This window comes from Oryctolagus cuniculus, chromosome 1, assembly GCF_964237555.1.
Source record: "Oryctolagus cuniculus chromosome 1, mOryCun1.1, whole genome shotgun sequence".
Classification (NCBI taxonomy): domain Eukaryota; kingdom Metazoa; phylum Chordata; class Mammalia; order Lagomorpha; family Leporidae; genus Oryctolagus; species Oryctolagus cuniculus.
In genome coordinates this window covers 79,332,521-79,346,351 of record NC_091432.1, presented here as the reverse complement: position 1 = coordinate 79,346,351, position 13,831 = coordinate 79,332,521, and the positions used below count along the sequence as shown (strand labels likewise).

At 39.2% G+C, this 13,831-nt stretch overlaps 2 long non-coding RNA genes across 2 annotated transcripts in view; one reads left to right on the top strand and one right to left on the bottom strand.

Annotated features, from left to right (window-relative positions):
- The window catches only part of LOC127492088 (uncharacterized), a 30,504-nt gene extending 17,271 nt beyond the window's left edge, over positions 1-13,233 (top strand). Inside the window, exon 3 of the long non-coding RNA XR_007921125.2 lies at positions 6,037-13,233. This is a non-coding gene — a long non-coding RNA (uncharacterized lncRNA). The remainder of the gene's footprint in view (positions 1-6,036) is intronic.
- The window catches only part of LOC138850260 (uncharacterized), a 121,195-nt gene that overhangs the window by 92,302 nt on the left and 15,062 nt on the right, over positions 1-13,831 (bottom strand). The gene's annotated exons all lie outside the window — the stretch shown is intronic.

The following is a 13,831-nucleotide window of genomic DNA, read 5'->3' as shown; positions in this document are numbered from 1 at the left end:
ATGTCTTTTCACTAATCTTCCTATTTTGCAAAGTTTATTCATTTTGGAAACATTCACTGTTGTTTCACACTCTAAGAAAAATTTTGGAAATACAATATTGAGAGTTATTGAATACCCTGCTCTAGCAGCTTGTACAGGCCAGAGAAAAGACAAATGAATAGATATTTTCCAAGGATACTATGAATTCCAAACCCTTCTTCCTCTAGGTTTCTATCTCAACGCAAGTACTGGTATAATATTTGCAAATCTCATATTTTAATTACATTTGACAATGTTTATGAAATTCTTGAAAAACAAAAAAGAGCAAAATAGCCTTAAGGTGAAATTTTACTTCCTTTATTCTAGCACTAAAATTATTTCTGATTCTGGGTTAGGAAAAAGCTACAGCATCAGAAAAGCAAATTCTTAATCCTATAAAGTGATAACCTCAAGGCAGGAGAGAGCAAGCTAGTTTGTCCAGAATCAGTTTAAATGAAAATATAAACTGATACAATCTGAACCCAAAGCCAACACATTTCCTATGCTCATTGAGATAGGGTAGAGACACTAAATTATGTCCTTCCTACCTGACACTATCCATCTCCCAATCTACGTATCCATCTCCAGCTCCAAATCAATCAGGAGAAAGAAGTCTTCAGAACCTAACCCCGAAAGACCCCCTACTGCCTTGTAAGGGATATCTCCAACCTGCAAAATAGCCCAAATGTGATGAATATGTGACTTTCCTAGTGTGTCTGTAGTAAGCAACACTCCCATTTTGAGCATGTCACGTGCTTAACAACTAACAATACCCGTGCAGAACCCGGAGCTGGGTACAAACCAAAGAGTCAGCTTCTGAGGATGAAAAACCAGAACTCCAATCTAGATCAAAGAACTGTGTGTCTGGGGGAACCATTAGACATCCCCAACCCTATAAAAGCAACTGTTCAAAACTGGACAAAGAGTCAGTCAGGAAACTGCTCACCCTGCTGTCTCTTGTGCTGAAGTAAAAGTCCCCAATAAACCTTGTCTGGGGTTGCATCTAGACCTGAATGGAGTTCCTAGCACCTGGCTTTGACTTCTCCCAGCCCTGTCTGTTATAGCTATTTGGGAAATAAACCAGTGGATGGGAAATTCTCTCTCTCTCTCTCTCTCTGGCATGTGCAGTCTCGCTCTATCTTTAAAAAACAGAGTTGGAAATACGCTGGCACTTAAGCAACTGGTGGGGAAGAGACATTTGTAAGAAAGGGGGAAGGATTTAGGCAAAAGGGGTACAGGGAAGCAGGAGCAGAGAATCTGAAACAGTTTACTCCTCATTCAGAGGACTTCCTCAGAGGAAGATCCAGGAGGGCTTGCAACATTGTACCCAGAGGCAGCCAGACCTCCACCAAGGAGGAAAGCAGCAAGAAACCAGGTGGAGTCAGATTTTGAACATAAAATCTATGAAAACACTTGTTGCCTAAATGGGAAGAGCCTCTGTCAGCCCCTTTCTCACATCCTAAACACACGCCTCAATTTTTCTGTAAAAGCACTGGCAAACTGATGCTCAAGAAGTCAGTCTACATGGGGAAAAACACGTCAGTCACAGTCAGTAAGTCCTCCTGAGAGAAACTGCTGCATGAGACTGATTATTTGGGGCCACTCCATCTAAAAAAATGGTCCCTTATGTCCACTGACAGTGAGGGAAGGAATTCCTCCTCTCTTCAAACATTCTACACCTTTCTCACACAAAGACCACAGATGCACTATCAATGATTTCTGTTTTTCACTCTTAGGAGCAAAGCCCAAATTTATAATATGGCCAGCCAAGGTTATCAGATTAGTATTTTTTTTCTTTGTATAGCAAAGGAACCTCTACAGATACCAAACCTTAAACACAACTTGTCTTTACTCATCCATTTCCTTATTAACCAGTCCAGATCCACAGATGACATAGCTACCTGAGCCCCATGGGTTTGAAATCAGGAGAGATATGAGTCCCCCAATTTGTACAAAGGAAAATAAAATGTAATGTCCAAATGAAGGTATTGATGCTTCAAGAGGAAGATTTCTTGACAGCACAAGCTTTTTTGACACTTCTTTTAAAGTAGACTTGGAGAAAGAGGTGGGTTCCACAGCGCAGAAGCAAATACGTGCCTCCTTCAGCCTCAGAGCCAAAGGAGATCATGCTTATTCTTCGATGTTACATTAACTATATACAAGAAAACAGCAGAGGTCTAGCTTCAAAGACACCATAGAAATCAGAAAGGATTAAATTAATTTTAGGATCTTAATTTAATAACTAATAGAAACAAATGTATTTTTCATGATGTGTGAGTACAGTGGTAATAAAATACAGGAGTCTCAGGTTAAAGAGTCAATCTCTTGCTCTCCAAGAGTTGTTGTAGGAAATCTATTGATTTTTCTCATGGCCCATTGTTTGGCAAGGCTGCAACTGAACATAATACACATGACATTATCAGTACACTCTAACCAAGTGGCCACCAGTGGTATGCGAGACAAATACATAACCAACATCTGACTGAACAAACATTTGACTCAAAAGTTTTCTTTTAAATTATACCTATTTAGTTGAGAGTAAGAGTTATAGACAGAAAGAGGGAGAGGGAGAGAGAGGTCTTCCATCCTCTGGTTCACTCCCCAAATGGCTGCAACAGCCAGAGCTGTGCCCATCCAAAGCCAGGAACCAGGAACTTCTTCAGGACCTTCTTCCAGGTCTGCCACATGGGTGCAGGGGCTCAAGCACTTGGGTCATCTTCTACTGCTTTCCCAGGCCACAGCAGAGTGCTAGATCAGAAGAGGAGTAGCCGGGACATGAACCGGTACCCATATGGGATGCTAGCACCACAGGCGGAGGCTTAGCCTATTTAGCCACAGCATCAACCCCAAACCTTGTTATTTCATCAAAGCCATACATGGCTCATTAGCATTTCCTTTAGTAAATAAAAATACCTGAAATATGTACTTTACACAAGGCATTATTCTAAGTTTCTTTTGAGGTGGAGATATAGAGATAAATCAAGTATAAACAGAATATGTAGATGTAGATTGTGAGGCAGGCACAAATAAACTGCCATAGAAATAATGTAGTAGAAGGAATTATTGCTTCCAGCTTAGTAAAACACAGATTCTCAGGGTTTCAATTGACTCCTATAGTATGGATAGGTTTTAAACACAGATAGATGGGGCACTCCAGAGAGAACAGTATAACCCATGATACCAATGCATATATTTTCAGGGAAATATGGAAACTTGGGTTTGGAAAGGAATATTGCATCCGGGAATACTGAGCAAAGTCCTGGAACTTAGTTATCACTGAGAATTGGAGTTATGCTCATTACTGAAGGAACTGGCTCTAAAACATGTGCTGATATCTGCCTCTTCCAGGATGTACGGTTCTGAATTTAGTTCCCTTTTCCTGAAATTCTCCTCATCCCCACCCCCAACCTCTACATATCCCTGGCCACTTTCCTCTTCCGTAATCCATGCCCTTTCTTTGGATAAAGTGTAAATATCACTTAATCAGAAAAAAAAGTATTGCTTACTTCACCTGAAGAAGTTAGGATTCTTTTTTTAATATTCACTGTTAGCAACTTCTGACTTTCCTGCATAGCAGAAAGAACATTTTAACTGTATAATCCTTTGCTTAATGATTATGTTCTTTGCTAAATGTTGTTTCATGAGAGTAAGGAGAATTTCTGCTGCATTTACTTCTTCATTCCCAAAAATTAGTAGATTGTATGACTTATAATGTTTGTTCAAAATGTATTTTGGGAACAGGCATTTTATGCAATGACAAGATGCCACGTGAGATATCTGCATCCTATAAGGACCATCTGGCTTGAATCCTGACTCCATTTCGAGCGTGCTGCTAATGTGTACCCTGGGAAGGCAGTATATGATGGTTCAAGTAAATGGGCCCCTAACTATCACTTGGGAAACATGAATGGAGTTCCTGGCTTCTGGCTTTTGCTTGGCATAGTCCAGGCAGTTGCAGGTATTTGAGAAGTGAACCAATTATGGAAGATCTCTCTCTCTCTCTATTTCTCTCTCTTTCTCTTTCAAATAGAAAGAAAAAAATAAGTAAAAATTATAAAGTATTTCTGGAACAAATGATCAAAATAAATAAAGATATAAAGACAATCAGCAATATAATACGTAAAGGCAGGGAAAGCAAAAGAATTTTCAGAATTCACAAAAACATAGGGGTATGCAATATGACAGCATTGCTTTCAATCAAGGTTTAGCTGATAGACAAATCTTTAAAGTATGCCATGAGGAATTCATAAATTCAAGCAAGATCACTTAAATACTAAGTCTGTAATGTGCAGCTGAAGAGACACTAAGAATATAATCAACAAAATCATAGCTCCATATATCAAGGACTTACTGAATGACAGGTTATGCATGCATTACTTCACACAGAGATGAATAAGATGATACCTACCTGAGGAACTCATCATTGAGCACAGAAAATGTTCTGAGTAATGCAAATAATTAACTCTAATTTAATGTGTAAACATTTTCTCTAATTTAGCATAGACATAATTACAGAGAGTTTCAGAAACAGAGGGCCTGGGAGAAATTAATTCTGCCTAGGAGCACCAAAGAGGGACTCAAAGATGTGATGTTAGGGTAGGCCTGGAGTTCAGCAGGTAGTTAGTTAAGGGCAGAGGAGGTGCCCTTAAGGGTATTATTAAGGGTATTACTGAGAACATTGTGAATAAAGAGTGCTTGGAATGTTTCAGAGAAGAATGAGTAGGCTGCTGGAAGATCAAGGTAGAAAAAGAATACTCTGGCCAGATTGTAAAGGTCTTGGCACACAATGCTAAGGAATTTGGAAAGCATTTTGAGAACTGCAGACAGATTTCTAACGTTTTTAGTGAAAGACCGAGTCAGATCGAATTCATATTTTAGAAATCCAAGACCTTGTGTTAACTGAAAGCAGAAAGAGGAGATCCTGATTGGCAAAGGCTGTGCTTAGTTAGCAACTTCTATGCAAGATGAATATCATGTGCCCTTGTCACTGAAAGAAAACTGACTCTGCACTGATCATTCACTCACATTTCTGTGGAAGATCTCAACTGCTCTTTGCAACACTCCTGCAAATATCAAGGGCAAATGCAGAGTCACGTATCCTCTCCCTTTCTTATGTTGGAGCCATTAGCATCCCAATGTTCACAGCTATTTGTAAGTTCATTTTTATGACTATCTTCCTTATAGAAAATAAAGTAAAATCTTAAAAGCTGAAGTAGAAATTTAGCATGATTTGAATCTTTGCTAAGGTTTGATGATTATATAATAAATTAATATTAAATTTTTTCCATACATATTTTAATTTAAAAAATGTGCTTTTGAACTATTCAAAGAGCATTTTAGTATATAAAACCACCCCAGTGAAAACCACCAACATCTGTTTTATATATCCTATGTATCCACATACACACACACACAGATACAGACATCTATAGGAATAATTCACAGCATAACACAAACAAGGAAGTTATAAAGGTTTTTTTGACCTGTAAGATGATGATGATGATGGACATGTATTTCAGGTAACCACATTTATTTAATCTTCATAATAAATTTTTAACAACATAAATTAACTTTGCATTTTTATAAAACTGACTCACAGAGTTGTAATACATTGCCAACATCTAACTATGAGCACAACCATGATTCTCATCTAAACCTGTCAATATGGAATTCTATGTCCATAATCACTTCTCTTCTGCATCTAAGGAAGAGCAATATCCCAAGCACTATGTCCGTAGGCACAACTGAAATGAGTGGCAAAATTATCTTTAATAAGTGAATGTATATAGATTGGTCTCCAAGATTCCAGATGTTGTAGGGAAAAATTTTTGAACTCCCTTCAGAGGACTGGGTTTCTGTAAGGTTTATAGCTTTTATTTAGCAGTGGAATTATCTACATACATGATCAAAGTTTATTTTCACCTCTTCATTAAACTCACTTTGTAACCTCTTTGCCATTGCTCCCCTCATAAAGTGCCTTTGAAATCTCTGATCCTTATGTTTTTTTGATTCTTCTAGTTTCAACCGAAATGAAAAGGCAAGTTTCAGGTACATATTAAGAAGGAAGAATAACATTATCTTACCTAAGGAGAACTGAAGTTATCCAGTGTTTGGATGACAAAATCAAGAAAAACTCCCAACAGAGAGCCTTCCTGTACTTCTGTGGTGAGATGGTATCACTAGTTCCTGTTGATTGATACCTTTGCTCTGAGATCCTGTCGATTTGGTCTCTGATATGAAACTAGCATTTTCTTTGAATTTCTCCCCAAGTGTAAATTTGAGATAAGACTATGTACCTATAGATACATATGTATCATGTAGAGTTTTGGGAGGATTCGATGTGATAGATAGGTAATCACTAATAGAGTTCCTTAAATGAAAGAAGCATTAATAAAGGGAGATATTCTGCTGGATGGTGCAGCTGTTAAGACACTGCCTGGGATGTCTGCATCTTATCAGAGTGCCTGTGTTTGTGTCCTACCTCTGCTGCTGATTCCAGCTTCCTGTTAATATATATCCCAGGAAACAGCAGATGGTGACTGGAGTACTTGGGTCCCTGCCATCCATGTGAGAGATCCCGATTGAGTTCAGGGCTCCTGGCTTCTGCCTGGTATAGCCCTGGCTGTTAAGGACATCTAGGGAGTGAACCAGTGGATGGAAGCTCAGATCTATCTCTCCATTTCTCTTTCAAATTAGTGAATTAATTAATTTGAAAAATGAAATAAAACTGTCAGAACTGGTGGTGAATTATACTCACCTTACAAAATCTCTCTGAACTCTTTTTTCTCATTAGTAAAATAGAAATAGCAATACTATAGTGCTACTGCAAGAAAGAAAAGTGGTATATATGCAAAGTGTTTGACTCATGGCAGGTACAAAAAAACTAAAGATACTAATGTAGCTGTTGACGTTCTAATGATCTGCCTATGTAGTAAGGGAAACATATCTCGGTAATGTATTTTTCCTTATCACCCCTGAAGATAAATACATAAATACTAGCAACTCATTAGATCACAGATCCATTAACTAAGAAAAGGTGCAAAGATATCCTTATCCCAAATGCCCAGATATAGGACAATAATGATGCATATTTTGAGGCTCCTCTTTGATGGCATATGCAAAACAATTATTATTTTTTTTGACAGGCAGAGTGGACAGTGAGAGAGAGAGACAGAGAGAAAGGTCTTCCTTTTCCGTTGGTTCACCCCCAAAATGGCCGCCACGGCCAGTGCTGCGCTGATCTGAAGCCAGGAGCCAGGTGCTTCTCCTGGTCTCCCATGCGGGTGCAGGTGTCCAAGCACCTGGGCCATCCTCCACTGCCTTCCCGGGCCACAGCAGAGAGCTGGACTGGAAGAGGAGCAACCAGGACAGAATCCAGTGCTCCGACCAGGACTAGAACCCAGGGCGCCGGCCCACAATACAATTATTATTAAATTCATATACTCATACGTATAATGTTTAACCAAAGAATAGAAAGGGTGAGTTGTATCAAACATGTATGTTCACATGTGAAGTCTGTTAGCTCTATGACAGCAGAAATGGGAAAAAGAGAGAGACAGAGACAGAGACAGAGAAACACAGAGAGAGAACAAGCATGGGCTTGCAGATAGACATTATGGTCAATAGGTTAAGCTGCTGCTTGAGATGCCTGTTTCCCAAATCAGAGTGCCTGGTTTAAGGCCTGGGTACTCCTGGTTTCTGACCCACCCACTTTCTAACATACCTGGGAGGTAGCAAATGATGGTCCCAGTATTTGGGTCCTTGCCACCCACATGGGAGACTCAGATGGCATTTTGCCTCCTTTCATTGGCCTGGCCCAGCCCTGGAAGTCTCAGGCATTTTGGGAGTGAAACAGAGGATGGAAGACCTCTCTCTCTCTCTGTCATCCCCCAACCTTCTGTCACTCTCCCTTTCAAATCCAGTAAATAAATCTGTTTTTAAAAGAGTGGGCTTCCATAAGCAACATAGCATTACAGTTGTGTAGTGACATGTACAACATAGATAAAGCACCAGGGACTCAGGTGCTCATCAAGAAAGGCTATTTCCATTGTGGTACCCTCACCTTCACCTGGAGTGCATGTGATCAATCTATTTCTTTTTTTACCAAAATTATAGATAAAGTTTATATTCATCTTAGTAAGCATTTTGAGTTCCTGTTCAAAATTTAACTGCTTTTTAATTTCATTTAAATGGCTTAATCATATCCCTGGTTCATTTTTCTACTGGATTTTCTTTCACTATTAGTGAAGAATATGTATTTGTTGAAGAACAACATTGGAGTGCAATCACTAAGGAGACTTGTTAAGCTTAAACCTTTTTCCTGGGAGTAATAAATCATTTACAGCAGGGTAGAGAAGAAAAGCCCTGAGGAGAGCAGAAAGAGAATTCAAACTTGACAATTACAGCTACAGCTGACTTTGCTGGTATTCCTTCCTGATAAGTAAGAAAGCCCTCTGTTCATGAAAACAGGTAGTTTAGCCAAAAACAGAGCTAACGATTAGACAGGACTCTAATTTTCTACTGGGGATGAAAGCTCTTGCAGGTGCTTCAGACACAGCAGTTGAATGACAAGCATTGGTTCATTCATCAAGCAGGTAATTATTAGTTAATGAGAATACGGCAGGAACAAACCCATGTGGTCACTGTCATATCATTATGGGAGAAACACAATTCCTCTTCTTTCTTTCTTCACTGGAGGTTAAAGCCTAAATGGGGGCCAAAGAGGTCACTACTGTATACACAGACTGATAAGGTTTTGCAGACTTGTCACAAAGGTGAGAGACAGACATACAAAGCTGGTAAATGCATGTTCTGGTTATTATGTAGCAAACAACAATGGTGACAGTTCCTAAATTTTTCTGCTACAACCCTAATTTTTAATTATTTACCAAATTTAACAATGGTATATCAAGATTAAAACAGTTTCTACATTTTTATTCTTATTTACTCTCAGTTAAAACTCCTTGCCCCGTTTGAGAGATTATGACATTTGCATTTAATAAACAGAGATTTTATTAACTTTCAAAATTTATTTGAAAGACAGAGGTAGGAGGCAGGGAAAGCGCCTCCATCTATTAGTTTACTCTACAAATGCCCACAATAGCTATGGAAGGCTAGGGCCATGCTAGAGCCAGTGTATGGCAACTCAATCCAGGTCTCCCACATCCATGGCAGGAGCCCAATTACTTGAGCCGTTACTACTGCTTCTCATGGTCTGCAGTGGCATAAAGCTGGTATCAGGAGCCACAGTCAAAAATCAAACCCAGGACATCCATGTGGGACACTGGCATCTTAACCAGTAGGCAACAGGCCCCCTCCAAATGAGTAGTTACTTCTATGCGGTTACGTTTCCTTGTTGCAAACTCAAGAGATTCCTTGTGCTTTTCATGTTTGAAATCATTATGTCTATCCCTATGAATATGCAATGTGTTTAAATGTTTCATGAATCCCCATTGAAATTAAATTTTTAAATTTAAAACCATGATTTCAGGGTATCAAAACTAAAAGATAAACCCACAATCCAGAAAGCAGGGGATTGAAAAAGTTTTTTCCATGTAGGAAATTGTGTTCCTTACTTTCCTTGTGTAAGAAAAGCTCAGCAAGAACAGAAGAGAGGTAATTGAAGATTGGTACTGGGTTTGGGTGGTAGGTGTGTTCTTGCAGGACATGTGTGTATTTGTCAGCAGCCACAGAAATCATCTCCTGTTTTCACTGGGCCAACCCAGTGTCAGTCTGCTACTCCCTGGAATCATTTTGCATCACTGCCTTTCCACCTTCCAGAGCTCTGAGCTCCACTCATATCCCACAGCACATGTGAACTGTGCAATCCATTTGGTCAGTAGTTGTTCTTACTTCAAAACAAAGAGCATGGAGGCCAATGCTGTGGCACAGCAGGTTAAGACACCCCTTGGGGCACCTGTGTCCCATATTGGAGTGTTGGTTTGAATCCCTGCTACTCTGTTTCTGATTCAGCTTCCTACTAATGCACCTGGAAAGCAGCAGATGGTGGGTCAAGTACTTGAGTTCCTGCCACTTGTATGGAAGACCTGAATGGAGTTCCTGGCTCCTGACTTCTGCCTGACCCAGCTATGGCCATTGCAGCATTCAGGGAGTGAAACAGCAGATGGAAGTCTGTCTGTCTGTCTGTCTGCCTCTCTCTCCCCCTCTCTGTCACTTTGCATTTAAATAAATAAATCCTATAAAAAAATACACAAACAGAAGCTGACATTGTGACCAGGCACATTAAGTCTGTCCTTTCAAAACTGTCATCCAATATCACAATACTGGTTCAAGTCCCTGTTGCTTTGCTTCTGTTCCAGATCCTTGCTAATGCACCTGGGAAAGCAGTGGAAAATGGCCTAAATAATTAAGCCTCAGCCCCCAACATGGGAGACCCACCATTTAGAAACATTGACCTGCAAGACAAACAAATGAAATGAACCATGCTGTCAATATGATGGTAGAAGCAGAGACATTGTAAACTGTCATATATAGGAAGGAATGATTAAGTATACTTGATTTAACACAGAGGATTTCCCTAAGGACCAAAAGAAATTAATCAAAAAAGCAAAATTTCAGATGTAATTGATAAGCTAATTGGGATATTGCTGTCATTAAGTTAAATATCATTTTGTCACAGAGAAACGTTTCATGAAACTATGAATTTTCCTGCTTCTTTGCCTAGTTTTTCACACTACCCAAGTCACCTGAGCATCTTACATAAGATTGACTCTCCCCACTCTCACTCTCATAAAACCTCTGATCCCCAAGGATGCACTACAACCTCACCTCCTCACACACAAATTTCTTCCTTACCTTTAGAAGGTAATTCCCTCTATCAGTCTCTTGTGCACTGTAGGTATAACTTTGAGAATGATTCATAAAGTTATTCTGAGCATTAAAGTCATTACCATTCAGTTTCATAGTAATAAATCTTCACATTTCTATTATAGAATTTACAGTTTACAAATTATTTCCATATATATCATCACATGTCATCCTAACATCAACTCTTTATGATTTCTAAACTTCAGAGAAATTCCTCAATATAATACACTTATCAAGAAGCTACTAAAGTAGTTCTAATGTTATTTCTTTTAAGAGGCAGAGTTACAGAGAAAGGGAGAGACAGAGAGGTATAACATCTGCTGGTTCACTCCTCAAATGGCCACAATGGCCACTGCTGGGCTGATCCAAAGACATGAGCCAGGAGCTTCTTCTTGTTCGCCCATGTGGGAGCGGGAGCCTAAGAACTTGGGCCATCTTCTACTGCTTTCCCAGGCCATTAGCAGACAGCTGGATTGAAAGAGGAGCAGCTGGGACACAAATTGGCACTAAAATGAGATGCTGGTGCTGTAGGCTTAGCCTACTATACCAGAGCATTGGCCCCAGCATTTAAAATTTTATTAATGCTTTCTTTGTGGCCAAATATCTGGCTGAGTTTTATAAAATAAACATATAATAATTTTTTTCTGCTCAAGATAGCTATGACATACACTCAAAGAGACTGGCAAGTCTCCATGACTTTGCTTATTATTATTATTATTGTTATTTTTATTATCAATCACAGATTTCACCCCTATAGAAGTCATTGAAATAACTCAATGTAACTTCATTCAAATCAACTTCTTAGTTATCAATCACTTATTCTTAATGTATTTAGTTGTCCCATCACTTGGTAAGTTTTTATGCATATATATTATCTACCCTTTGAAATTTACTTTCTGCCCCTTCAAAATATTCCACAGTAGCCTTCCCTGGTATGTCTAAGACTCCCAGCCCAGTGTTCCTTGAAACACTTGCCAGCTTGCTAGTTCTGGGTGTTATTTAATTAAGATTGAGTTGAGCAGGAGAGAATTCCAGGAATATAAATTCATACTTTTATGAGGTGCTGCAGCTTTTACATTTCTATACTAGTCTTTACTTTTCCAACTTCTATGATTTTTAAAAAGATTTATTTATTTGTCTGAAAGAATTACACAGAGAGAGAAAGAGAGGCAGAGAGATAGAGAGATAGAGAGAGAGAGAGAGAGAGGACTTCCATCCGCTGGTTCACTCCCCAGTTGACCTCAATAGCGGGAGCTGCGCCAATCCGAAGCCAGGAATCAGGAGCTTCTTCCGGGTCTCCCACGGGTGCAGGGGCCCAAGGACTTGGGCCATCTTCTACTGTTTTTCCAGGCTATACGAGAGAGCTGGATTGGAAGTGGAGCAGCAGGGTCTCAAATCCGTGCCCAAATGGGATGCTGGCACTGCAGGCGGCAGCTTTACCAGCTATGCCACAGCGACAGTCCCCCAACTTGTATGATTTTAACGGGTATTCTTACCACTGTGGGGTATAAACTACTGATGAGAATATTAGCAGTAAACCAAAATTAATATATAAATAGAATTAAAGATGAGAGCATGAAGGTATAACTCCTTTTAGAGATACAGGTATAATTACTTTTAGGATTACAATGACCATTTATTCCTTGTGCAGATACTACCTATATATGCACACTAATCCTTACAGCTGCACTAAAAGGTAGTTATTTTTCACTTCATTTTAGAAATGAAAAAGGGTTTGAAATAAAGGGATTAGGCATCTTGTTAAATGTCATGTAGTTTATAAGTGACTGAGCTAGAAAGTTTGGTTGATTCTTAAAGTTTAAAATGTCTCTGTCTCAATATCCATTTCTTTCCAATATATCAAACTGCCTTACTTATATACAGACTAAAAAAATACTCTGGATATTCTGAATAAATGATCATATATAAATAATAAAATGCATTTATTCAATAAAAATTTCTTCCACATGGTGCTAGTGTTGCAACAATTAAGCAAGAGGAAATGAAAGTACAGTTGGTATTTTTAGCTCTTGACTAATACTATGGAAATACTGATGTAGGACTCAGGGTAAAGTCATTCAATCTGGACCGGCACCATGGCACACTGGGTTAATCCTCCTGCTGCGGCGCCAGCATCCCATATGGGCACTGGTTCTAGTCCAGGTTGCTCCTCTTCCAGTGCAGCTCTCTGCTGTGGCCTGGGAAAGCAGTGCACCCACATGGGAGACAAGAAAGAAGCACCTGGCCCTGGCTTCAGATTGGTGCAGCTCCGTCCATTGTGGCCATTTGGGGAGTGAACCAATGGAAGGAAGACCTTTCTCTATGTCTCTCTCACTGTCTGTAATTCTACCTGTCAAATAAATAAATAAAAATCTTTTTAAAAAAAAAGTTATTCAATCACTCAACGGAGATTTATAGAGCAACTACTTTGTGCAAAACGTAAGCAAGCAACGAGGATACTTAGAAGGTGTTCAGGTTACCTTAAATACTGGTTGAATATAATTTTCATTACCCATCACCAAATATATGAAAATTGAAATTACAAGAGAAAATGACCCAAAGAATACTGATATTTTTTGTGGGGAAACTGAGGGAGAAGGAGTCGAAGACAGCTGAACAGTCAACAAAATTTAATGGACTAATTTTTAAAGAGGAGGTTCATGAGAGAAAACTTAGGCGAATCAGAGTAAGGACCAAAAAAGAGACAGTGATAGGATGGAAGCAATAAAGAGAATATTTTGTGTTCAAAATTTAATGAATTAATTTTTACTTTAGCCATTCCTTAGTCATAGCCAATACTAGCTTCCACCTGCAGAACCTTGTGTGAAATCAGAGCTCTCTTTCTCCTGCTTGAGACAAAGACTCTCCCTGCATTGTGACAATAATCAAGAAACTGGAATTGACAACCTCCAACGCTCTTGAGTACTTAGGACCACCTGACTGCATTAAGGCTACTCTTGGCATTCACTGACAGGAACATTTGCTT